Consider the following 26,942-nt stretch of genomic DNA (forward strand, 5'->3'; position numbering starts at 1 on the left):
TACCACATCTTCACTCTCATACCCAATGCCACATATTCTCCACTATGTTCTTATCTCAAAACAGGTTTATTGCCTCGGACATCCGGCTCCCTCCGGACGTCCGAGGGCCGGAAGACCGGCAGGCTTCGGAAATCCGGAGCCCTTCACCAGAAGTTTGTGAGTCGTATAACTCGGAAATCTGGCTTCCTCCGGACGTCCGAGGGCCGGACGACCGGCAGGCTTCGTAAATCCGGAGCCCTTCACCAGTAGTTTGTGGTTCATATAACTCGGTAATTCGGCTCCCTCCGGACATCCGAGGTACGGACGTTCGACCAGCCCCGGAAATCCGGAGCTCTTCACCAGTAGAACATGAGCTCTATAACTCGGATTTCCGGCTCCCTCCGGACGTCCGAGGGCCGGACGTCCATTCCTCTTCGGAAATACGGAACCACCCACCAGTAGCAGTTGAGTTGAATAACCCAGAATTCCGGTCCTCTCCGGACGTCCGGTCACTGTTCAATACACATATTTTCAGTCATATCTACAGGCCTCGGACGATCGACCCGTGTCGGACATCCGACCCCACGCGGACGCCCGGATGTCCGGCAACTGTCGGACGTCCGGACCCTGTGTGACTTAAAGTGCCCCCAACGGTAGGATTTCACTCCCCACTATATATACTCTTCTCCCACCTCGGGAAGGTGTGTTCAACACAGCTAGAATACACCCAAGAACACCTTTCCTCTCACTCACTCTTGTCTACACCAAATACAAGATCCCAAGAGCATTTGTGAGTCCCTTTGAGTGTTGTTCCAATCAAAAGATAGATCGTCTCCCTCTCCTCCTTCCCACCAAAGTGATTTGTGATTTGAGCAAGTTTTGAGCAATCCCCGTGATCTTGTTACTCTTGGAGGTTGGAGACTCCTAGGCGGTAGGAGTCTTCGGAGAGGAATCAAACCATTGTGATATCCCCCGGAAAGTTTGTGAAGGTTTGGAAGCCACCTCAAGGCTTACCACTAGTGGTTGAGAAACGCCTTCGTGGAGTTATCTCAAAGGGAGAATAGGGTGAGCCTTCGTGGCGTTGGTGTGCCTTCGTGGTGACATCCGCCCCTCTAACGGTGACGTAGCTTCGCTCCAAGGAAGTGAACATCGGGATACATCCTTGTCTCTCTTGGAGTTTCGGTTATTCCTAACCCTAACTCTCTACTTGTGTTAATCCTTACTACGTACTTGTATTTGATTATTTTTTACTGCTTGTCTTACTTCACTCTAAATAGCTTACTCCTTGTCATAGCAATTATTAGGCTTACACTCATATTCCGCACTTTTGCCTAAAATTGCTAAGTAATTATTAAAATTTGGATTTGTACCTATTCACCCCCCCTCTAGGTCCATCTCGATCCTTTTCACCTAGGACGTGCATGGGATGTAAGGGTGCGTCCAAGCCTTGTTGGGCCAGCTCCCAAAGGCCTATGCTGCTAGGGGGTAGGAAACCGTAAAGGGGAAGGCACCTAGGAGGTGCCGTAGGGAGGGAGTACTCCTCCCTCTTAGCTGCCTTCCCCTCCCTTAGAGGAGGGGTTAGGGCTGCGCCCATGTACTGCCCCATGCCTCCTATAAATAGTGGAGGGGAGGGGAGGTCTGAACGCAACAAGTCATCTCCCTTGAGGCAGCCCTCTCCCTCCCACCTCTCCCGTACTTCCTCGTTCGAAGTTCTGGAGGCGCTTGGCGAAGCGCTGCTGGCATTGCACCACCATCATATCCACCATGCCATAGTGCTAGTTGAGATCCCATCTACTTATCCATCCTCCCTTGCTGGATGAAAGAGTCGAAGACTGTTGGGGAACATTGCATGGGAAACAAAAAAATTCCTACGCACACGCAATACCTATCCATGGTGATGATCATCTACGGGAGGGGAGAGTGAATCTACATACCATTGTAGATCACTAAGAAAAATCATATATAACGGGGTTGATGTAGTGGAACATCTTCGCAATCCAAATCGCAGCCCGTCCGACGATCTCAACACAATCGTCCCGCGATCACATCACGATCCATCCCGATCTAGTGCCGAACGGACGACACCTCCGCGTTCACCACACGTACAGTTGGATGACGATACCCGCCTTCTTGATATAGAAAGAGGGGAGGAGAGTTAGATGAGTTCTCCAACATGGCGGTGTGGTGGTGGTGGTGGTGGTGAACTAATCTAGCAGGGCTTCGCCTAAGCACCGCCGAACTAGACTAGACGAGTAACAGATCTAGAGAGAGGCAGCCGTGGTTGATTTCTGTGTGTCAAAACCCTCAAATCCTCTAGTATATATAGGAGGAGGAGAGATGAGGCAGCCTTGGCCCCTACTCCAAGGAGAAGGGATCAGCCGAACCCTACAAGGAAGAGTCCACCTTCCGACAAGGGAGGTGGACTACTTTGGGAGGACTAGTCCTTCATTTCCTTTTAAAGTAGTTTTGCCTTTTATCTCCGCTCCTAGATGCATGGGCTTTTGAGAGAGACTTCGGCCAGCCCACCAGGGGTTGGCCCACCTCCTCTCACAGCCCATAAGGCTCTTGGGTCGTCACACCTCTCCTGGTGGTCCCCCGGCACCCTCCCAGCACTCGCGGTACACGACCAATGAGCCCAAAACTTTCCGGTGACCAAACCAGGACTTCCCATATATCAGCCTTTACATCCAGAACATTCTGGAGATCCTCATGGCATCCAGGATCTCATCCGGGACTCCGAACAACCTTCGGTCACCAGCACCTATAACTCAACTATACAGAAACGTCACCGAACCTTAAGTGTGCAGACCCTGCGGGTTCGAGAACTATGCACACTTGACCTGAGACATTCCGCGGTCAATAACCAATAGCGGGACTTGGATGCCCATATTGGTTCCTGCATATACTACGAAGATCTTTATTGGTTGAACCTCTATGTCAAGGATTCAGATAATCCCATATGTTGTTACATTTGTCCTTCGGTATGTTACTTTCCCGAGATTCGATCGTCGGTATCTCTATACCTAGTTCAATCTCGTTACCAGCAAGTCTCCTTACTCATTTTGTAATACATGATCCCGTGACTAACTCCTTAGTCACATTGCTTGCAAGGCTTGTTGTGATGTTGTATTACTGAGTGGGCCCCGAGATACCTCTCCGTCACACGGAGTGACAAATCCCAGTCTTGATCCATGCCAACCCAACATACACCTTCGGAGATACCTGTAGAGCACCTTTATTGTCACTTAGTAATGTTTCCACATTTTCTACACACAAGGTATTCCTCCGGTGTCCGGGAGTTGCATGATCTCATGGTCATAGGAACAGATACATTGACATGCATAAAACAGTAGCAATAAACTGACATGATCCTATGCTACATTCAAAGTTTTGGTCTTTGTCCACCACATCCTTGTCCTAATGATGTGATCCCGTTATCAAGTGACAACACTTGTCTATGGCGAGGAAAGCTTTACTATCTTTGATGAACGAGCTAGTCAACTAGAGGCTCACTTAGGACAGTGTGTTGTCTATGTATCCACACATGTATTTGAGTTTCCAATAAATACACTTGTAGCATGGATAAAAAATGATTATCATGAACAAGGAAATAAAATAATAACTAATTTATTATTGCCTCTAGGGCATATTTCCAATAGATACGTTATCGAGCCGCACATGTGCTGAACACGGAGGTGCCGCTCGTTGGGCGCTAGATCGGGATAGATCGCGATTGGATCGTGAAGACGTACGACTATATCAACCGTGTAATATATACTTCTGCTTAGGGATCTACAAGGGTATGTAGATGTACCCCCTCTACTAGATGTTGATATCCATAAATTGATCTTGGTGAGCGTATGGAATTTTTGTTTCCCATGCGATGTTCCCCAACAGTTGCATCATGAGCAAGGTCTATTCGTAGATAACATGTATGAGTAGAACAAAAAAGAGTTTGTAGGAGTTGATGTTCAAATTGATTACTTCCTTAGTATTATTTTCATTTTGCGGTATTGTGGAATGAAGCAGCCCGGACCAACCTTACTCGTCCACATACGAGAGATGGTTCCATCGACTCACATGCAACCTTTTGCATAAAGATGCCTCACGGGTGTTTGTCTCTCCCACTTTAGTTGAATTGGAATCGACAAAGGTGGTCCTTGTAGAAGGTTAAATCGAAACTTGATTATCACTGTTGTGGATTTATGTAGGTAAGAGCGGTTTTTGCTAGTTCCCATAGAAGCCACGTAAAACATGCAACAACAAGTAGAGGATGTCTAACTTGTTTTTGTAGTGTATGATATGGACAATGACATGGTGAAATATATGTCATGTATGAGATGATCATGTTTTGCATAGAATTATCAAGAATTTCATGCCGATGAGTAGGGCAACTGTCTGGAGCCATAGGGTTGTCTTTAATAATTTGTCCCTTTTGTTTTCCTTGATCGCTATAAGTTAGCAATAGTGGTAGAAGCATGGTTGGTGCAACTACCCCAACGACGACACGATGATGGAGATCATGGTGTCATGCCGGGGACGATGGAGATCATGCCGATGCTGGAGATGGAGTTCAAAAGCACAAGATGATTATGGCCATATCATGTCACTATTATGATTTGCATGTGATGTTAATCCTTTATGCATCTTATTTTTCTTAGGATAGCGGTAGCATTATAAGATGATCCCTCACTAAATTTCAAGAAATTTTTTGTTCTCCCCAAGTGTGCACCATTGTGAAGGATCATCATTTCGAAGCACCACGTGATGATCGGATGTGATTGACTCTGCGTTTGCATGACATGAGTGTAAGACAATTTTGTATATGCAGAACAGTTGGGTTAAACTTGACGAGCCTACCATGTACAGACATGGCCTCGGAACACACCAAAAGGTCGAACATGAGTCGTATAGTAGATATGATCAACATGGAGATGTTCACCATTGAAACCACCTCATCTCACGTGATGATCACACTTTGGTTGGTCGATTTGGATCATGTCACACTCGAACAACGTGAGGGATGTTGAGTTGAGTGGGAGTTCTTAAGTAATTTATTATTGCCTCTAGGGCATATTTCCAACAGTCTCCCACTTGCACTAGAGTCAATAATCTAGTTTACATCACAATGTGATTGTAATGAATCTAACACCCATACAGTTCTGGGGTTTGATCATGTGTTGCTTGTGAGAGAGGTTTTAATCAACGGGTCTGAACCTTTGAGATCCATGTGTGCTTTACAATTCTCTATTCAATCTTATAGATCCTGCTACCATGTGCCATTTGGACTAATCCAAGTGACTGCTCCACTATATGAATCCAGTTTACTACTCATAGTTATCCAGATTAGTGTCAAAGCTTGCATCGAAGTAACCATTTACGACGAACTCTTTTATCACCTCCATAATCGAGAAAAAATCCTTAGTCCACTAGGTACTAAGTAGAACTTTTGACCGCTGTCCAGTAATCCGTTCCTGGATCACTCTTGTACCCGTTGACAGATTCATGGCAAGGCACATATCAGGTGCGGTACACAGCATAGCATACCATAGAGCGTATGACTAAGGCATAGGGGACGACCTTCGTCCTTCCTCTTTATTCTGTCGTGGTCGTGCTTTGAGTCTTACTCAAATTTCACACCTTTACAACACATCCAAAAACTCCTTCTTTCACTGATCTATTTTGAACTCCTTCAAAATCTTGTCACGGTATGTATTCATTTGAAAGTTCCATTAAGCGCTTTGATCTATCTCTATAGATCTTGATGCTCAATGTTCAAGTAGCTTAATCCAGGTTTTCCTTTGAAAAAATCCTTTCAAACAACCCTTTATGCTTTCCAGAAATTCTACATTATTTCTGATCAACAATATGTCAACCACATGTAGTCATCCTAGATTCTATAGTGCTCCCACTCACTTACATGGAAATACGAGTTTCTCATAAACTTTTTATAAACCCGAAAGCTTTGATCACCTCATCAAAGCGCATATTCCAACTCCGAGATGCTTACTCCAGTCCTTAGAAGGATAGCTGGAACTTGCATACTAGTTAGCATCCTTAGGATCGACAAAACCTTCTAGTTGTATCACATACAACCTTTCCTCAAGGAAACCATCGAGGAAACAATGTTTTGACATCCATCTGCAAGATTTCCCAATTGAAAAATGCAGCAACTGCTAACATAATTCCAACAGACTTTTAGCATTGCTACGAGTGAGAAAGTCTCATCACAGTCAACTCCTTGAACTTGTTGATAACTTATTTGCAACAAGTCGAGCTTTCTAAATGGTGACTTTCGCCATCATCGTATGTCTTCCTTATAAAGATCCATCTCTACTTAACAGTCTTCCAAAATTCAAGTAGTTCTTCCAAAGTCCACACTTTGTTTTCATACATGGATCCTCTCTCGGATTTCATGGCCTCCAGCCATTTGTCGGAATCCGGGCCCGCCATCGCTTCTCCATAGCTCATAGGTTCATTGTTGTCCAGCAACATGACTTCCAAGACAGGATTACCGTACTACTCTGGAGCAGTACATTTCCTTGTCGACCTATGAGCTTTGGTAGTAACTTGATCTGAAGCTTCATGATGACCATCATCAGCTATGCACTTCAACTAGTGTAGGTGCCACAGGAACATTTCATGCGCCCTGCTACTCATTGGTTGAAGTGACGCTTTAATAACCTCATCAAGTTTCCACCATCCTCCCACTCAATTCTTTATGAGAGAAACTTTTCCTCGAGAAAGGACCCGTTTCTAGAAACAAACAATTTGCTTCCGGATCTGAGATAGGGGATGTACCCAACTGTTTTGGGTATCCTATGAAGATGCATTTATCCGCTTTGGGTTCGAGCTTATCAGACTGAAACTTTTTCACATAAGCGTCGTAGCCCCAAACTTTTAAGAAACAACACCTTAGGTTTCTCCAAGCCATAGTTCATACGGTGTCATCTCAATGGAATTACGTGGTGCCCTATTTATGGTGAATGTGGTTGTCTCTAATGCCTAACCCAAAAACTAAAGTGGTAATTCGATAAGAGACAACATAGTATGCACCATATCCAATAGGGCGTGGCTATGACGTTCGGACACACCATCACACCATGGTGTTCCAGGTGGCATTCATTGTGAAACAATTTCCATATTTTCTTAAATGTGTACCAAACTCGCAACTCAGATATTCATCTCTATGATCATAGCATAGACATTTTATCCTCTTGTCACGACGATCTTCAACTTCACTCTGAAATTACTTGAACCTTTCAATAATTCAAACTTGTGTTTCATCAAGTAAATATACTAGTATCCACTCAAATCATATGTGAAGTAAGAACATAATGATATCCACTCCATGCCTCAGCACTCATTGGACTTCATACATCAAAATGTATTACTTCCAATAAGTTACTATCTTGTTCCATCGCACTGAAAACGAGGCCTTCAGTCATCTTGCCCATGTGTCATGATTTGCATGTCTCAAGTGACTTAAAATCAAGTGAGTCCAAACTATCCATCCGCATGAAGTTTCTTCATGTGTGTACACCAATAGACATGGTTCACATGTCTCAAACGTTTTAAAAACGAGTGAGCCCAAAGATCCATCAGTATGGAGCTTATTCATGTGTTTTATACCAATATGACTCAAGGGGCAGTGCCACAAGTAAGTGGTACTATCATTACTACTTTGTATCTTTTGGCAACAATATTATGAACATGTGTATCACTACGATCGAGATTCAATATACCATTGAAGGTATTCATTCAAGCAAATAGAATAACCATTAGTCTCTTTAAATGAATAATCATATTGCAATAAACACGATCTAATCATGTTCATGCTCAACGCAAAAACCAAATAACATTTATTTAGGTTCAACACTAATCCCGATGGAAGAGGGAGCGTGTGATGTTTGATCACATCAACCTTGAAATTTATTCCAACACACATCATCATCTCACTTTTAGCTAGTCTCTGTTTATTGAGTTACTAACACTTAGCAACTAAACCAGTATCTAATACCCCGGTGCTACTAGGAGTACTAGTAAAGTACACGTCAATATCATGCATATCCAATATTACTTTTGTCGACTTCGCCAGCCTTCTCATCTACCAAGTAACTAGGGTAGTTCCGCTACAGTGAACACTCCCATCATAATAGAAGCACTTAGTCTCGGGTTTGGTTTTAACCTTGGGTTTCTTCACTAGAGCGACAACTGGTTTGCCTTTCATGAAGTATCCCTTATTACCCTTGCCCTTCTCGAAACTAGTGGTTTTACTAATCATCAACACTTGATGCTCCTACTTGATTTCTACCTTTGCGGTGTCAAACATCGCGAATAACTCAAGGATCATTATCTTTGTCCCTGATATGCTATAGTTCATCATGAAGCTCCAGTTGTTTGGTGGCAGCGACTTTGAAGAACCATCACTATCTCATCTGGAAGATTAACTCCCACTGAATTCAAGCGATTGTAGCACTCATACAATCTGAGTACATGCTCAGTGATTGAGCTTTTCTCCCTTACTTTGTAGACAAAGAATCTTTTCGGAGGTCTCATACCTCTCAACAAGGGCACGAGCCTGAAATCCCAATTTCATCTCTTGAAACATCTCATATGTCCCGCGACGTTCGAAAAATCTTCAGCGCCTCAATTCTAAGCTGTTTAAGCTTTATGCATTGACCTATCATGTAGTCATAAAAACGTGTATGTCAGATGTTCGCAACATCCACAGACGATGCTCAGGGTTCAGCACACCGAGTGGTGCATTAAGGACATAAGCCTTCTGCGCAGCAATGAGGACAATCCTCAGTTTACGGACCAGTCCGCATAATTGCTACTATCATCTTTCAACTAAATTTTCTCTAGGAACATATCAAAAACAGTAGAGCTACAACGCAAGCTACAACATAATTTGCAAAGAACTTTTGACTATGTTCATGATAATGAGTTCAATTAATCATATTACTTCAGAAGTCCCACTCAAATAGACACCCCTCTAGTCATTCGTGTAGCGCATGATCCAAATCCACTAACTCAAGTCCGATCATCACGTGAGTTGACATCAGTTTCAATGGTGAAAATCTCCATGTTGATCATATCAACTATATGATTCATGCTCGACCTTTCGGTCTCTTGTGTTCCAAGGCCATGTATGTACATGCTAGGCTCATCAAGTTTAACCCGAGTGTTCCGCGTGTGCAACTGTTTTGCACCCATTGTATGTGAGCGTTGAGTCTATCACACCCGATCATCACGTTGTGCTCGAAACGATGAATTATCGCAACGGTGCACAGTCGGTGACAAAACAATTTTATCTTGAAATTTTAGTGAGGGATCACCTTATAATTCTACCGTCGTCGTAAGCAAAAAAAGGTGCATAAAAGGATTAACATCGCATGCAAATCATAAGTGACATGATATGGCCATGAACTTGTGCTTCTTGATCTCCATCATCAAAGCACCGACATGATCTCCATCGTCACCGGCGACACACCATGACCTACATCGTCATGATCTCCATCATTGTGCTGACATTGAGGTTGTTGCACTAACTATGTGTTACTACTAAAGCTACTCCTAGCGATAAAGCAAAGCATCACCAAGCACAAAATAATTAAAGACAACCCTATGGCTCCTGCCGGTTGCCATAGCATCGACGTGCAAGTCGATATTTGACTATTAGAATATGATCATCTCATACACCCAATATATGATATCATGTCTTTGGCCATATCACATCACATGCATACCCTGCAAAAACAAGTTAGGTGTCCACTAATTTGTTGTTGCATGTTTTACGTGGCTGCTATGGGTATCTAGTATGATCGCATCTTACTTAAGGAAAACCACAACGGTGAAATGCAAGTTGCTATTCAACCTTCTCCGAGGACCGCCACGGTCAAATCAGATTCAACTAAAGTTGAAGAAATAGGCACCCGCCAGCCATCTTTATGCAACAAGTTACATGCTAGTCGATGAAACCAGCCTCTCGTAAGCGTACAAGTAATGTTGGTCCGGGAAGCTTCAATCCAACAATACCGCTGAATCAAGAAAAGACTAAGGAGGACAGAAAATTGAACATCAATGCCCACAAACTCTTTTATGTTCTACTCAAGATATCATCTACACATGAACCTAGCTCAAGATGCCACAGTTGGGGAACGTTGCATGGGAAAAAAATTCCTATGCAGACGCAATACCTATGCATGGTGATGGTCATCTACGAGAGGGGAGAGTGAACTACATATCCTTGTAGATCGCTAAGCGTAAACGTATAACGCGGTTGATATAGTGGAACATCTTCGCGATCCAAATCACAGCCCGTCCCGCGATCTCATCACGATCTATCCCGCGATCCCATCACAATCCATCCCGATCTAGTGACGAACGGACGACACCTCCGCGTTCAGCACACGTACAGCTTGATGACGATCCCCCTCCTTCTTGATCCAGCAAGAGGGGTGGAGAGTTAGATGAGTTATCTAGCACATCGACGTGGTGGTGGTGGTGGTGAACTAATCCAGCAGGGCTTCGCCTAAGCAATGCCGAACTAGACTAGAGGAGAAACAGATCTAGAGAGAGGCAGCGGTGGCTGATTTATGTGTGTCAAAACCCTCAAAACCTCTAGTATATATAGGGGAAGGAGAGATGAGGCAGCCTTGGCCCCTAATCCAAGGAGAAGGGGTCAGCCAAACCCTACAAGGCAGAGTCCACCTTCCCACAAGGGAGGTGGACTACTTTGGGAGGACTCCTCCTTGCTTTCCTTTTAAAGTACTTTTGCCTTTTATCTCTGCTCCTAGCCGCATAGGCTTTTGAGAGAGCCTTTTTCCAGCCCACAAGGGGCTGGTCCAACTCCTCTCACAGCCCATAAGGCTCTTGGGTTGTCACACCCCTCCTGGTGGACCCCTGCACCCTCCGGGCACTCATGGTAAACTACCAATGAGCCCGAAACTTTTACTGTGACCAAAACAGGACTTCCCATATATCAATCCTTAGCTCCGGACCATTCCGGAGCTCCTTGTGACATCCAGGATCTCATCCAGGACTCCGAACAACCTTCAGTCACCGGCACCTATAACTCATATATACGGAAACGTCACCAAACCTTAAGTGTGCAGACCCTGCGGGTTCGAGAACTATGCAGACATGACCTGAGACACTCCCCAGTCAATAACCAATAGCGGGACCTGTATACCCATATTGGCTCCTACATATTCTAGAAGATCTCTATCGGTTGAACCTCTATGTCAAGGATTCAGTTAATCGTGTATGTTGTTCCCTTTGTCCTTCGGTGTGTTACTTGCCCGAGATTCGACCATCAGTATATCTATACCTAGTTCGATCTCGTTGATACGTCTCCAACATATCTATATTTTTTGATGGTTCCATGCTATTATCTTGTCAAACATTGGATGTTTTGTATGCCTTTTATATCTTTTTTGAGACTAACTTATTAACTCAGTGCCAAGTGCCAGTTCCTGTTTTTCCGTGTTTTTGACCCTTTTCAGAGGAGATTATTAAACGGGATCCAAACGGAATAAAACTTCCGAAAAGATTTTTTCCGGAACAGAAGATACGCACGGGGTGTGAGAACCAAGGCAGAGGCCACCAGGGGAGGCCACAAGCCCCCTAGGCGCGGCCAGGGGGCGCGCCTAGTAGGCTTGTGGGCCCCTTGTGGCTCGTCTGCCCTACCTATTCCGCCTATAAATTCCCGAAAAATCCAAAACTAAGCGAGAGATCCAAGAAAATACTTTTCCCCCGCCGCAAGCTTCTATCTCCGCAAGATCCCATCTGGGGCACGTTCTGGTGCCCTGCCGAAGGGGGGATTCGGATACGGAGGACTTCTTCATCAACTCCATTGCCTCTCCGATGATGCATGAGTAGTTCACCATAGAACTTCGGGTCCATAGCTAATAGCTAGATGGCTTATTCTCTCTCTTGTATCTTCAATACAAAGTTCTCCATGATCTTCATGGAGATCTATCCGATGTAATATTCTTTTGCGGTGTGTTTGTCGAGATCCGATGAATTGTGTATTTATGATCAGATTATCTATGAATATTATTTGAGTTTATTCTGATCCGTTCTATGCATGATTTCATATCCTTGTAATTCTCTTTGAATTGTGGGTTTTGTTTGGCCAACTTGATCTATGATTCTTGCAATGGGAGAAGCACTTAGTTTTGGGTTCATACCGTGCGCTGACCTCACCCAGTGACAGAAGGGGTAGCGAGGCACGCATCGTGTTGTTGCCATCAAGGGTAAAAAGATGGAGTTTGCATCATTGGTTTGAGTCTATCGCTCTACATCATGTCATCTTGCTTAAGGCGTTACTCTGTTTGTCGTGAACTCAATACACTAGATGCATGCTGGATAGCGGTCAATGTGTGGAGTAATAGTAGTAGATGCAGAAAGTATCGGTCTACTTGTCTCGGACGTGATGCCTATATGTATGATCATTGCCTTAGATATTGTCATGACTTTGCGCGGTTCTATCAATTGCTCAACAGTAATTTGTTCAGCCACCGTAATATTTGCAATTTTGAGAGAAGCCTCTAGTGAACACTATGGCCCCCGGGTCTACACATCATATTTTCAGCCTTACACTTTTACTTCGTTGCACTCTACGCCTTCAGATCTCACTTTGCAATCAATCTTGAAGGGATTGACAACCCGTTTATAGTGTTGGGTGCAAGCTCGTTTGTGTTTGCACAGGTACTCTGGACACTTGGCTTGATTCTCCTACTGGATTGATACCTTGGTTCTCAAACTGAGGGAAATACTTACTGCTACTGTTTTGCAACACCCTTTCCTCTTCAAGGTAAAAACCAACGCAATCTCAATATGTATCACTCGTTACCGGCAAGTCTCTTTACTCGTTTCATGATACAAGATCCCGTGACTAACTCCTTAGTCACATTGCTTGCAAGGCTTGTTGTGATGTTGTATTACCAAGTCGGCCCCGAGATACCTCTCCATCACACAGAGTGACAAATCCCAGTCTTGATCCATGCCAACCCAACGGACACCTTGAGAGATACTTGTAGAGCACCTTTATAGTCACGCAGTAACGTTGCGACATTTGATACAAACAAGGTATTCCTCCGGTGTCCGGGAGTTGCATGATCTCATGGTCATAGGAACAGATACATTGACATGTAGAAAATATTAGCAATAATCTGACACGATCATATGCTACATTCATAGTTTGGGTCTTTGTCCATAACATCATTCTCCTACTCATGTGATCCTGTTATCTAGTGACAACACTTGTCTATGGAGAGGAAACCTTGACCATCTTTGATCAACGAGCTAGTCAACTAGAGGCTCGCTACGGATAGTGTGTTGTCTATGTATCCACACATGTATTTGAGTTTCCAATCAATACACTTCTAGCACGGATAATAAACGATTATCATGAACAAGGAAATATTCTAATAACTAATTTATTATTGCTTCTAGTGCATATTTCCAATTGAGACGTCATAGAGCTGCACGTGTGCTGAACACAGAGGTGCCGCTCGTTGGGCGCTAGATCGGGACAGATCGTGATTGGATCGTGAAGACGTACCACTACATCAACCGCGTTATATATGCTTCATCTTAGCGGTCTACAAGGGTATGTAGATGCATCCCCTCTAGTAGATGTTGATCTACATAGATTAATCTTGGTGAGCGTAGGGAATTTTTGCTTCCCATGCGATGTTCCCCAACAATTGCATCATGAGCAAGGTCTATGCGTAGATAACATGTACGAGTAGAACAGAAAAGAGTTTGTGGGAGTTGATGTTCAAATTGCTTACTTCCTTAGTCTTATTTTCAGTTGGCGGTATTGTGGGATGAAGCAGCCCAGACCAACCATACTCGTCCCCGTATGAGAGACGGTTCACCGTTGTGGCTTTATGTAGGTAAGAACGGTTCTTGCTAGCTACCCATAGCAACCACGTAAAACATGCAACAACAAGTAAAGGACGTCTAACCTATTTTTGCAGTGTATGTTGTGATATGATATGGCCAATGACATGAGATATATGTGACGTATGAGATGATCATGTTTTGTATAGAATTATCACGATTTTCATGTCGATAAGTAGGGCAACCGTCAGGAGCCATCGGGTTGTCTTTAATAATTTGTGCCCTTTGCTTTACTTCATCGCTATAAGTTAGCAATAGTGATAGAAGCATGGTTGGTGCAACAACCCCAACGGCGACACGATGATGATCATGGTGTCATGTGGTCGACAATGGAGATCATGCCGGTGTTGGAGATGGAGATCGAAAGCACAAGATGATGATCTCCATGTCATGTCACTGTTATGATTTGCATGTGATGTTAATCTTTTATGCATATCATTTTTCTTAGGACAACGGTAGCATTATAAGATGATCCCTCACTAAATTTCAACAAAAAATGTGTTCACCCCAAGTATGCACCGTTGCGAAGGATCATTGTTTTGAAGCACCACGTGATGATCGGATGTGATGGACTCTACGTTCCCATACAACGAGTGTAAGCCAGTTTTGTACATGCAGAACACTTGGGTTAAACTTGACGAGCCTAGCATGTACAGACATGGCCTCGGAACACAGGAGACTGAAAGGTCGAACATGAGTCGTATAGTAGATATGATCAACATGGAGATGTTCACCATTGAATCCACCTCGCCTTACTTGATGATCGCACTTTGGTTGGTGGATTTGGATCATGTCACACTCGAACAACCCGAGGGATGTTGAGTTGAGTGGGAGTTCTTAAGTAATATGATTAATTGAACTCTCTATCATGAACATAGTCTGAATTGTCTTCACAAAGTTTGTTGTAGAACAATAGCTCGCGTTTTAGCTCCCTTGTATTTCTGATGCATTCCGAGAGAAACCTAAAGTTGAAAGATGATAGTAGCAGTTATGCGGACTAGGTCCGTAAACTAAGGATTGTCCTCATTACTGCACAAAAGGCTTATGTCATTAACGTATTGCTCGGCGTGCTACTCCCCCAAGCATCGTGTGTGGACGTTTTGATGACTGCATGATAGTTCAGTGTGTCATGCTTTACGGCTTAGAATTGAGGCTCCAAAGACGTTTTGAACGTAACAGTGCATATAAGATGTTCCAAGAGCTGAAATTGGGATTTCGGGCTCGTGCCAGTGTTGAGAGGTATGGGACCTCTGACAAGTTCTTTGCATAAAATATGAAGGAGAATAGCTCAATCGGTGAGCATGTGCTCAGATTGTCTTGGTACTAAAATTGCATGAATCAATTGGGAGTTGATCTTCCAGATAAGATAGTGATAGTTCGCCAAAGTCACTACCACCAAGCTACTGGAGCTTCGTGATGAACTATAGCATATAAGGGATGGAGAAGATGATCCTTGAGCTATTCGCAATGTTTGACACCATGAAGGTATAAATTAAGGAGCATCAAGTCTTGATGGTTAGTAAAACTAATAGTTTCAAGAAGTGTAAGGGCAAGAATGGAAACTTCTAGGATGACAAGCCCCACTTGTTGGTCAAGTGAAGAAACAAAAGGTTGAACCCAAATCCGAGACTGAGTGCTTCTGTTATGAGGGGAGTGGTCACTGGAAGCGGAACTGCCCGAGATACTTGGCAAATAAGAAGCGTGGCAATTACAACAAAGGTATATTTGATATACATATTATTGACGTGTGCCTTACTAGTGCTCGTTGTAGCCCCATGGTATTTGATACCGGTTCAATTGCTAATATTAGTAACTAAAAACAAGAATTGTGGAATAAATGAAGAATAGCTATAAGGGAGAGGTATCGATGTGTGTTGGAAGTATTTGATGTGATCACCATCGCACGCTCGTTCTACCTTCAGGATTAGTGGTAAACCTAAATAAATGGTATTTTGTGTCTGCGTTGAGCATGAACATTATATTTATTTTGTTTATTGCGAAACGATTATTCATGTAAATTAGAGAATAATGGGTTATTCTGTTTACAAGAATAATATCGTTCATGCTCATGCACCCACTGTGAATGGTTTATTGAATCTCGATCGTAGTGATACACACGTTCACAGTATTTATGCCAAAAGATACAAAGTTAGTAATGATAGTACCACTTAGTTGTGGCACTGCTTCTTAGGTCATATTGGTAGAAAACGCATGAAGAAACTCCATGACAATGGATCTTTGGACTCACTCGATTTCGAATGTTTGAGACATGTGAACCATGCCTATTGGTGTAAAACGCATAAAGAAACTCCATGTCGATGGATCTTTTGGACTCACTTGATTTTGAATAGGTTGAGACATGCAAACCATCCCACAAGGGCAATATGACTGAAGGCCTCGTTTTCCAGTGAGATGGAACGGGTAAGTGACTTGTTGGAAATAATACATTTTTGATGTATGTAGTCCAATGAGTGTTGAATCACGCAGCGGATATCGTTATGTTCTTACTTCACAGATGATTTAAGTAGATACTGGTATATTTACTTGATGAATCACAAGTCTGAAATATTGAAAAGTTCAAGCAATTTCAGAGTGAAGTTGAAGATCCTCGTGATAAGAGGATGAAATGTATACGATATGATCGTAGAGGTGAATATATGAGTTACGTGTTTGGTATACATTTAAGACAATGTGGAAATTGTTTCACAACTCATGCCACCTGGAACACCATAGTGTGATGGTGTGTCTGTACGTCGTAGCCGTGCTCTATTAGATATGGTGCTTACGATGATGTCTCTGACCAATTTGCCACTATCATTTTCAGGTTATGCATTAGAGACAACCACATTCACTTTGAATAGGGCACCATATAATTCCATTGAGATGACACTGTATAAACTATGGTTTGGCAAGAAACCTAAGCTATCGTTTCTTAAAGTTTGGGGATGCGATGCTTATGTCAAAATGCTTCACGCTGATAAGCTCGAACCCAAAGCGAATAAATGCATTTCATAATATACCTAAAGGAAACAGTTGGGTATACGTCCTATCTCAGATCCGAAGGCAAAGTGTTTTCTTGCTAAGAACGGGTCATTTCTCGAGAAAGAGTTTCCCTCGAAATAATTGAGTGGGAGGATGGTGGAACTTGATGAGGTTATTGAACCGTCACTTCAACCAAAGAGTCGTACGGTGGGGGGAGTTGTTCCTGTGACGCCTACACCAGTTCAATAGGTACGTAATGATGGTGATGATGAAGCTTAAAATCAAGTTACTACCAACCTCGTAGGTCGACAAGGACACATACTACTCTAGAGTGGTACGGTAATCCTGTCTTGGAGGTCATGTTGTTGGACAACAATGAACCTACGAGCTATGGAGAAGTGATGGTCGACACGGATTCCGACAAATGGCCGGAGGCCATGAAATCCGAGAAAGGATCCATGTATGAAAACAAAGTATGGACTTTGAAAGAACTACTTGATGGTTATAAGGCTATTAAGTACAAATTGATCTTAAAAGGAAGACAAACGATGATGGTAAATGTCACCATTTAGAGAGCTTGACTCGCCTTAAAGAGATTTCTGAAAAATTCAAGGAGTTGCCTACAATGAGACCTTCTCACTAGTAGCGATGCAAAAGTCTGTTGTAATTATGTTAGCAGTTGATGCATTTTTTTATTATGAAATCTGGCAGATAGATGTCAAAATATTGTTTCCGTAACAGTTTCCTTGAGGAAAGGTTCTATGTGATAAAAATAGAAGGATTTGTCGGTCGTAAGGATGCTAAAAGGCATGCGAGCTCCAGCGATCCAATTATGGAATCGTTCAAGCATCTCAGAGTAGGAATAAGTGCTTTGATGAGTGATCAAAGCTTTTGGTTTATACAGAGTTTATGAAGAAACTTGTATTTGTAAGAAAGTGACTGTGAACACTATAGAATTTCTGATAAGTATATGTGGTTGACAAATTGTTGATTGGAAATGATGTAGAATTTCGGGAAAGCATATATATGTTTGAAAGGAGGTTTTCAAAGGAAAACCTGGATTAAGCTACTTGAACTTTGGGCATCAAGATCTATAAAGATAGATCAAGATGCTTGATAAAACTTTCAATGAATACATACCTTGACAAGATTTTGAAGGTGTTCAAAATGGATCAGTCAAATAAGGAGTTTGAGTAAGACTCAAAGCCCGACCACGGTAGAAGAAAGAGAAAGGACAAAGGTCGTCCCCTGTGCCTTAGCCGTAGGCTCTATACTATGTCATGTTGTGTACACACCTTGTGTGTGCCTTACCATGAGTCTATCAAGGGGTACAAGAGTGATCCGGGAGTGGATCACTGGAAAACTGTCAAAGTTATCCTTAGTAACTAGAGGACTACGAAAATGTTTCTTGATTAAGGAGGTGATAAAAGAGTTCATCACAAAGGGTTACATCGATGCAAGCTTTGACACCAATCGGGATGACTCTAAGTACCAAACCGGATTCGTATTGTGGAGCAGTCATTTGGAATAGTTCCAAGTGCAGCGTGGTAACAACATCTATAGTATGGCATAGAAATTTTTAAAGTACACACGGATCTGAATGTAGTAGACCCGTTCACTATAACCTCTCTCACAAGCAAAATAAGATCAAACCCCAGAACTCATCGGGTGTTAATAACATGATGATGTGAACTAGATTATTAACTCTAGTGCAAGTGGGAGACTATTAGAAATATGCCCTAGAGGCAATAATAAATTAGTTATTATAATATTTACTTTTTCGTGATAATCGTTTATTATCCATGATATAATTGTATTGATTGGAAACTCAAGTACATGTGTGGATACATAGAAAACATTGTGTCCCTAGTGGGCCTTGATACGTCTCCAACGTATCTATAATTTTTTATTGTTCCATGCTATTATATTTTATGTTTTGGATGTTTTATATGCACCTATATGCTGTTTTATACTCCCTCCATTCCTAAATATAGGGTGTATAATTTTTGGCATGGAAATTAAAGAACACACGTGGAGGGAAATTCACAAGTTTTGGGTGAGATTACACCTCACTAATTGACATCAGAAAATAGAGGAACTTGCCTTATATAAGTAAATGTAATCAAATCCCTAAAACAAATATCCAAACGAGTGGTGCAATGCACTACACCTTATATTTCGGATTTTTTCTCAAAAATCTATACACCTTATATGAAGGAACTGAGGGAGTATTATTTATGGGACTAACCTATTAATCTAGAGCCTAGTGCCAGTTTCTGTTTTTTCCACATTTTTGAATATTGCAGATAAGGAATATTAAACGGAGTCCAAACGGAATAAAATCTCCGGAAAGATTTTTCTTGCACTAGAAGACACGCAACAGACTTGGAGTAGGGGGTAAGGCAGTTGCCGGGAGGCCACAAGCCTGCAGGGCGCGCCCTGGGGGGGTGGACGCACCCCTGGCTTGTGGGCCCCCTGTACGTCTCCTAACCCTAACTCTTGGCCTATAAATTCCCAAGTATTCTCATATCGCCAAAATGAGCGACAAACATACTTTTACGCCGCCGGGAGCCTCTATTCCTGAGAGATCCAATCTGGTAGCCTTTTCCGGTAATCTACCGGAGAGGAAATTGATCAAGGAGGGCATCTAGCTACATCAACTCCATTGCCCCTACGATGACCTGTGAGTAGTTCATCACTTACCTACGGGTCCATAGCTAGTATCTAGATGGCTTCTTCTCTATCTCTTTGATCTTCAATACCATGTTCTTCATGATCTTCATGGAGATCTATCCGATGTAATACTCTTTTGCGGTGTGTTTGTCGAGATCCGATGAATTGTGAGTTTATGTTCAGATTATCCAAGAATATTATTTGAGTCTCTTTTGAATTCTTTTATGCATGATTTCATATATTTCCAAGTCTCTTCGAATTATTTGTTTGGTTTGGCCAACTAGATTGGTAATTCTTGCAATGGGAGAAGTGCTTAGTTTTGCGTTCAATCTTGCGGTGTCCTCACCCAGTGACAGTAGGGGTAGCAAGGAACGTATTGTATTGTTTCCATCAAGGGTAAAAATATGGGGGTTTCATCATATTGCTCGAGTTTATCCCTCTACATCATGTAATCTTACTTAATGCGTTACTCTTTTCTTCATGAACTTGATACTCTAGATGCACGCAGGAGTTGATCGATGTGTGGAATAATAGTAGGAAATAGAGAATCGTTTTGGTTTACTTGACACAGACATGATGCCTATATGCATAATCATTGCCTTGGATATCTTCATAATTATTTGTTTTTCTATCAATTGCTCTACAGTAACTTGTTCACCCACCGTATTATTTTCCTTTATGAGAGAAGCCTCTAGTGAAACTTATGGCCCGCGGGTCTATTTTCCTTATTATATTTTCAGATCTATAAACCAATATACCAAAAATACTTTGTTGCAATTTATTTACTTTAGTTTTACTTTCAGTTCTATCAATATTTCATACCTATCTCTATCAGATCTCATCCCTGCAAATAACTTTGAAGGGATTGGCAATTAGATTCTCGCTTGTTCCTCCTACTAGATTGATACCTTGGTTCTCAAAAAAATGAGGGAAATACTTATCTACGTTGCTGCATCACCCTTCCCTCTTCAAGGGAAAACCAATGCAAGCTCAAGAGGTAGCAAGAAGGATTTCTGGCGTCGTTGTTTGGGAGGATACATAGAAAGATTACCAAGTACCCATCACAAACTCATCTCTTGCATTTACTTTATTTGCCATTTGCCTCTCGTTTTCCTCTACCCCACTTCTAAAAATATTCTCAGAAAATACCAAAAAGATTTGCACTTTTTATTTGCCTTTTCCGTTTGCCTCTCTCCTTTTGGGTCTCTTATTTGTCTCTATGACTAGCATTGCCACTTCCCCGTTGTCACTAGATTCTGAAGTTTTGTACTTCAAATAAAAAAAGGGAGAATTTGAAAGATGCCTGGTATAGGCTAATGGAATCCTATCGTGTCTCCATATTAAAAGGGGATGCTAAGGTTTTTCTCAGAAAATTTTACATTGGATTGGCTTTGCATCATAGAGAACTTTTAGATTTTGCCTCGAAAGGGAATTTTATTGAATTAAATACAAATGTTGCTTATGAAGTCTTGAAGGGGATTTTGGGGGTTCATCCACAAAAAAAGGGACTTCAAATTCTCAACAAATTGAGTGACTTACATAAGCACTTAATTGAGTTACAATAATATCACGAACCCCTTAAACATATCAATGGAAACCTCAACCGTTTGAACACTTTGATTACCCTTTGCAATAAGCGTTTGGATATTTTGTACAATAAGGTGGTTTCTTCACCTACAAACCCAGGGAATAGGAAAGAGCCCCCAGGATTTGAGAAAACCCTCATGAAAATAGCCAATACCCAAGATGATAATACCTAGATCTGCTGCATTATGCCTAGCTAGGGGCGTTAAACAATAGCGCTTGTTGGGAGGCAACACAATTTTTTTTTTTATTTTTTTTTATGTTTTTGTGTGATGCACATACTATTACCTCTGTAATAATTGTGTTTCATTGTTTTAATTAGCGTTTGAGCCAAGTAGGACCTTTGGGATGGTATATGGTGTTTGCAAGTTGATTTTGCTAAAAATAAGAAACTTTTGCTCTCAGTACAGGAATTTTATAAATTCACTGGAATGTGTTTTTGATATACATTTTTTATACAAGATTTTTTTACAGATTGCCCAGATCGTCCTAATGTTTCAGAATTTTTGGAGTTACATAGGTATGCGAAGTAAACAGATTACTACAGACTGTTCTGTTTTCGAAAGATTCTGTCTTCTTTGTGTTGTTTGCTTATTTTGATGGATCTATGGGCTGTATCGTGGGGTATGGACCACGGAGAAGTTAGAATACAGTAAATATTACATCAATATCAATAATTAATGAGTTCACAACAGTAGCTAGGTGGTGATTTATCTTTCTTATACTAACGGATCTCATGAGTTTTCTGTTGAGTTTTGTGTTGTGAAGTTTTGAAGTTTTGGGTAAAGATTTGATGGACTACGGAATAAGGAGTGGCAATAGCCTAATATTGGGGATGCCCAAGGCACCCCCAAGCCATATTAAAGTATACCAAAGATCCTAAGCTTGGTGATGCCCCGGAAGGCATCCCCTATTTCGTCTTGAATCCATCGATAAATTTACTTGAGGCTATATTTTTATTAAACACATGATATGTGTTTTGCTTGGAGCGTCCTGTATGATATGAATCTTTACTTTTTAGTTTTCCACAATCATCCTTTCTGCACACATATTTTGAGAGAGAGGTACACACTGAATCGTGAATTTATTAGAATACTCTTCATGCTTCACTTATATCTTTTGAGCTAGACAATGTTGCTCTAGTACTTCACTTATATCTTTTAGAGCACGGTGGTGCTGTGAAATTATTAAACTCTCGTACCTCACTTATATTATTTGGAGAGTTCTTTAAACAACATGGTAATTGGTTTAGGTGACGAATTTATTCATAATATAATAGGCATCCAAGAGGGATATAATAAAAACTTTCATATTAAGTGCATCAAATATGATGAGAAGTTTGATTCCTTGCAGTTAGTTTTGAGATATGAGGATGGTGATATGAGAGTCATGCTAGTAGGTAATTGTGAATTAGAAAAATACTTGTGTTAAAACTTTTGATTCCCGTAGTATGCACATATGGTGAACCATTATGTGATGAAGTCGGAGCATGACTTGTTTAATGATTGTCAACCTTTGTGTGGAGGTCGGGATCGCGCGATGGTTAACTCCTACCCACCGTTCCCCTAGGAGCATGCGTATAATACTTTCCTTCGATAACTAATAGGCTTTTGCAATAAGTATGTGAGTTCTTTATGACTAATGTTCAGTTCATGGATTATACGCACTCTCACCCTTCCACCTTTGCTAGCCTCTCTAGTACCGCGTATCAGTACATTAAACCCACCTTCCTCAAAATAGCCACCATATCTACCTATTATGGCATTTTTATAGCCATTATGTGATATATTGCCATGCAACACCACCATCCCGTTTTTATGACACACACCATTACTTCCATATTGCTTATAGTCATACTTTGTTCTAGCTATCGAGTTGTAAGTAAATAAAAGTGTGATGATTTTGCATTGTTAGAGCATTGTCCCGTGTGAGAAAAAGGATGATGGAAGCTATATTCCCTCACAAGTTGGGATGAGTCTCTGGACTTTACGAAAAATAAAAGAGGCCAGCAAACCCATAAAAAATAAAAGAGGGTGTAGAAGCCCAACCAAAAAAGAAAAAGAAAAAGAGAAAAAAGAGAAACAATGAGAGAAAGAGAGAAGGGACAATGCTACTATCTTTTTCCACACATGTGCTTCAAAGTAGCATCATGCTCTTCATAGAGAGTCTCCTATGTTTGTCACTTTCATATAACTAGTGGTATACATCTTTTGCACAACCACTTAGTTTTCTTTTTGTGCTTTCATACACTTATAGATCTTGTGCATTTGTTGCATGGCAATCCCTACTCACTCACATTAATATCTAGGGTATCTCCATAGCCCGTTGATATGCCTAGTTTATGTAATTAAGACTATCTTCTTCCTTTATTTTTGCAACATCCACCACAATCTATTTCACCTATAGTGCTAGATCCATGGCTCACTCTCACGTATTGCGTGAGAGTTGAAAAGGTTTGAGAACATAAAAGGTGTGAAACAATTACTTGATTTTCACCGGGGTTGTGCATGATTTAGATACTTTGTGTGGTGAATGTGGAGCATAGCCAGACTATATGATTTTGTAGGGATAACTTTCTAAGACCATGCTATTTCGAAAGGCAGAATTACTTTACTAGTATGCTTGAAGTAATATTGTTTTTATGTCAATATAGGCTCTTTTTTGAGTCTTATGAATCTGAATATTCATGCCACATTAGAGAATATTACATGGATAAATATGTTAAGTAGCATTCCACATCAAAAATTCTCTTTTTATCATTTACCTACTCGAGGACGAGTAGAAATTAAGCTTGGGGATGCTTGATACGTCTCCAACGTATCTATAATTTTTTATTGTTCCATGCTATTATATTTTATGTTTTGGATGTTTTATATGCATTTATATGCTATTTTACATTATTTTCGGGACTAACCAATTAATCTAGAGCCTAGGGTGAGTTTCTATTTTTTCCACATTTTTTAATATTGCAGATAAGGAATATTAAACGGAGTCCAAACAGAATAAAATCTCCGAAAAGATTTTTCTTGGACCATAAGACACGCAACAGACTTGGAGTAGGGGGCAAGGCAGTTGCCGGGAGGCCACAAGCCTACAGGGCGCGCCCTGGGGTGTGGCCATGCCCCCTTGCTTGTGGGCCCCCTGCAGGTCTCCTAACCCTAATTTTTGTCCTGTAAATTCCCGAATATTTCCGTATCGCCGAAAAGAGCCATGAAAATACTTTTACGCCGTCGGGAGCGTCTGTTCCCGAGAGATCCGATCTCGGAGCCTTTTCGGGTAATCTGCCACAGAGATAATTGATCACGGAGGGCATCTACATCAACTCCATTGCACCTCAGATGATGTGTGAGTAGTTCACCACAGACCTACGGGTCCATAGCTAGTGGCTAGATGGCTTCTTCTCTCTCTTTGATCTTCAATACCATGTTCTTCATCATCTTCATGGAGATCTATCCGATGTAATACTCATTTGCGGTGTGTTTGTCGACATCCGATGAATTGTGAGTTTATGTTCAGATTATCCGTGAATATTATTTGAGTCTCTTCTGAATTCTTTTATGCATGATTCCATATCTTTGAAAGTCCCTTCGAATTAGTTTTTAGGTTTGGCCAACTAGATTGGTAATTCTTGCAATGGGATAAGTGCTTAGTTTTGGGTTCAATCTTAAGGTGTCCTCACCCAATGACAGCAGGGGTAGCGAGGCACGTATTGTATTGTTGCCTTCAAGGGTAAAAAGATGGGGTTTTCATCATATTGCTTGAGGTTGTCCCTCTACATCATGTCATCTTACTTAATTCGTTACTTTGTTCTTTATGGACTTAATACTCTAGATGCAGGCAAGAGTCGGTCGATGTGTGGAGTAATAGTACTAGATGCAGAATCGTTTCGGTCTACTTGACATGGACGTGATGCCTATATGCATAATCATTGCCTTGGATATCTTCATAATTATTTGCCTTTCTACCAATTGCTCAACAGTAATTTGTTCACCCACCGTATTATTTTGCTTTATGAGAGAAGCTGATGACCCACAAGTATAGGGGATCAATCGTAGTCCTTTTGATAAGTAAGAGTGTCGAACCCTACAAGGAGCAGAAGGATCTGACAAGTGGTTTTCAGCAAGGAAATATCTGCAAGCACTGAAATTATCGGTAACAAGTGATGGTGTGGCGAGATGATTCGTAGCAAGCAACAAGTAACAAAAGTAGCAACGGTGCAGCAAAGTGGCCCAATCCCTTTTGTAGCAAGGTACAAGCCTGGACAAAGTCTTATATGAGGAAAAACACTCCCGAGGACACACGGGAATTTCTGTCATGCTAGTTTTCATCATGTTCATATGATTCGCGTTCGTTACTTTAATAGTTTGATATGTGGGTGGACCGGCGCTTGGGTACTGCCCTTACTTGGACAAGCATCCCACCTATTATTAAGTCCTCTCGCAAGCATCCGCAACTACGAAAGAAGAATTAAGACAAAGTCTAACCATAGCATTAAACTAGTGGATCCAAATCAGCCCCTTACGAAGCAACACATAAACTAGGGTTTAAGCTTCTGTCACTCTAGCAACCCATCATCTACTTACTACTTCCCAATGCCTTCCTCTAGGCCCAAATAATGGTGAATTGTTATGTAGTCGACATTCACATAACACCACTAGAGGAAAAACAACATACAATACATCAAAATATCGAACGAATACCAAATTCACATGACTACTATTAACATGACTTATCCCATGTGCTTAGGAACAAAAGTAACTACTCACAAAGCATAATCATATTCATGACCAGAGAGGTAATGAGTAGCATCAAGGATCTGAACATAAACTCTTCCACCAAGTAATCCAACTAGCATCAACTACAAAGAGTAATTAACACTACTAGCAACCTTACAAGTACCAATCGGAGTCGGGACACGGAGATTGGTTACAAGTGATGAAGTAGGGTTTGGAGATGAGATGGTGCTGATGAAGATGTTGATGGTGATGAGTCCCCTCCGATGAGAGGAGTGTTGGTGATGCCGATGGCGATGATTTCCCCCTCCGGGAGGGAAGTTTCCCCGGCAGGATCGTCCTGCCGGAGCTCTAGATTGGTTCTGCTCAAATTCCACCTCGTGGCGGCTGTGAATCCTCGAAAAAACATCCTCATGATTTTTTCCGGACGAAACCCTTCATATAGTAGAAGAGGGGGTCCAGAGGGCTAGCTGGGTGCCCACAAGCCCCCTAGGCGCGGCTAGGGGGTGGCCGCGCCTAGCAGGCTTGTGGCCACCTGCTGGCGTGTGGGGACCCCGACTAGCAAGTCGAGTTCGCCGTGCCCAGTGACCCCAAGGATCAATGTTCACTGAGCACATATACTGAATAATAGAGTCTTACATCCATACATACAGTTTGATACAATAAATGACCACTTCGGTCGAGTCTTACATACATAGGGCCTTAAAGGCCAAAGAACAAAACAAGACCAATAGCGGAATTATTGGTTGAAAGCGTGAACCCATGCCATCATCCTTAACCTACAGGCATTCTGACTGGGAAGCATCCTAGCTCGCAAGAACGTCACTGAGTTAATATTCACCATATCCTGTCTTTCACACCTGGTCAATGAAATAACCAGTGGCAAGCCAATGAGTACTTCGAATGTACTCGCAAACAGCCCATGATATGAATATATATATGGTAAGGAATAATAGTAACATGTATCTTTAGTTGAATAAAATGTGGTGGCATGATTAGGTATATGCAACAAGTTAAAGAATTACTTTTGAAGAACAGGTTACAGATATCGACATATCTGACAAGGGTTGAACA

This window comes from Hordeum vulgare, chromosome 3H (genome assembly GCF_904849725.1).
Source record: "Hordeum vulgare subsp. vulgare chromosome 3H, MorexV3_pseudomolecules_assembly, whole genome shotgun sequence".
Taxonomy (NCBI): Eukaryota; Viridiplantae; Streptophyta; class Magnoliopsida; order Poales; family Poaceae; genus Hordeum; species Hordeum vulgare.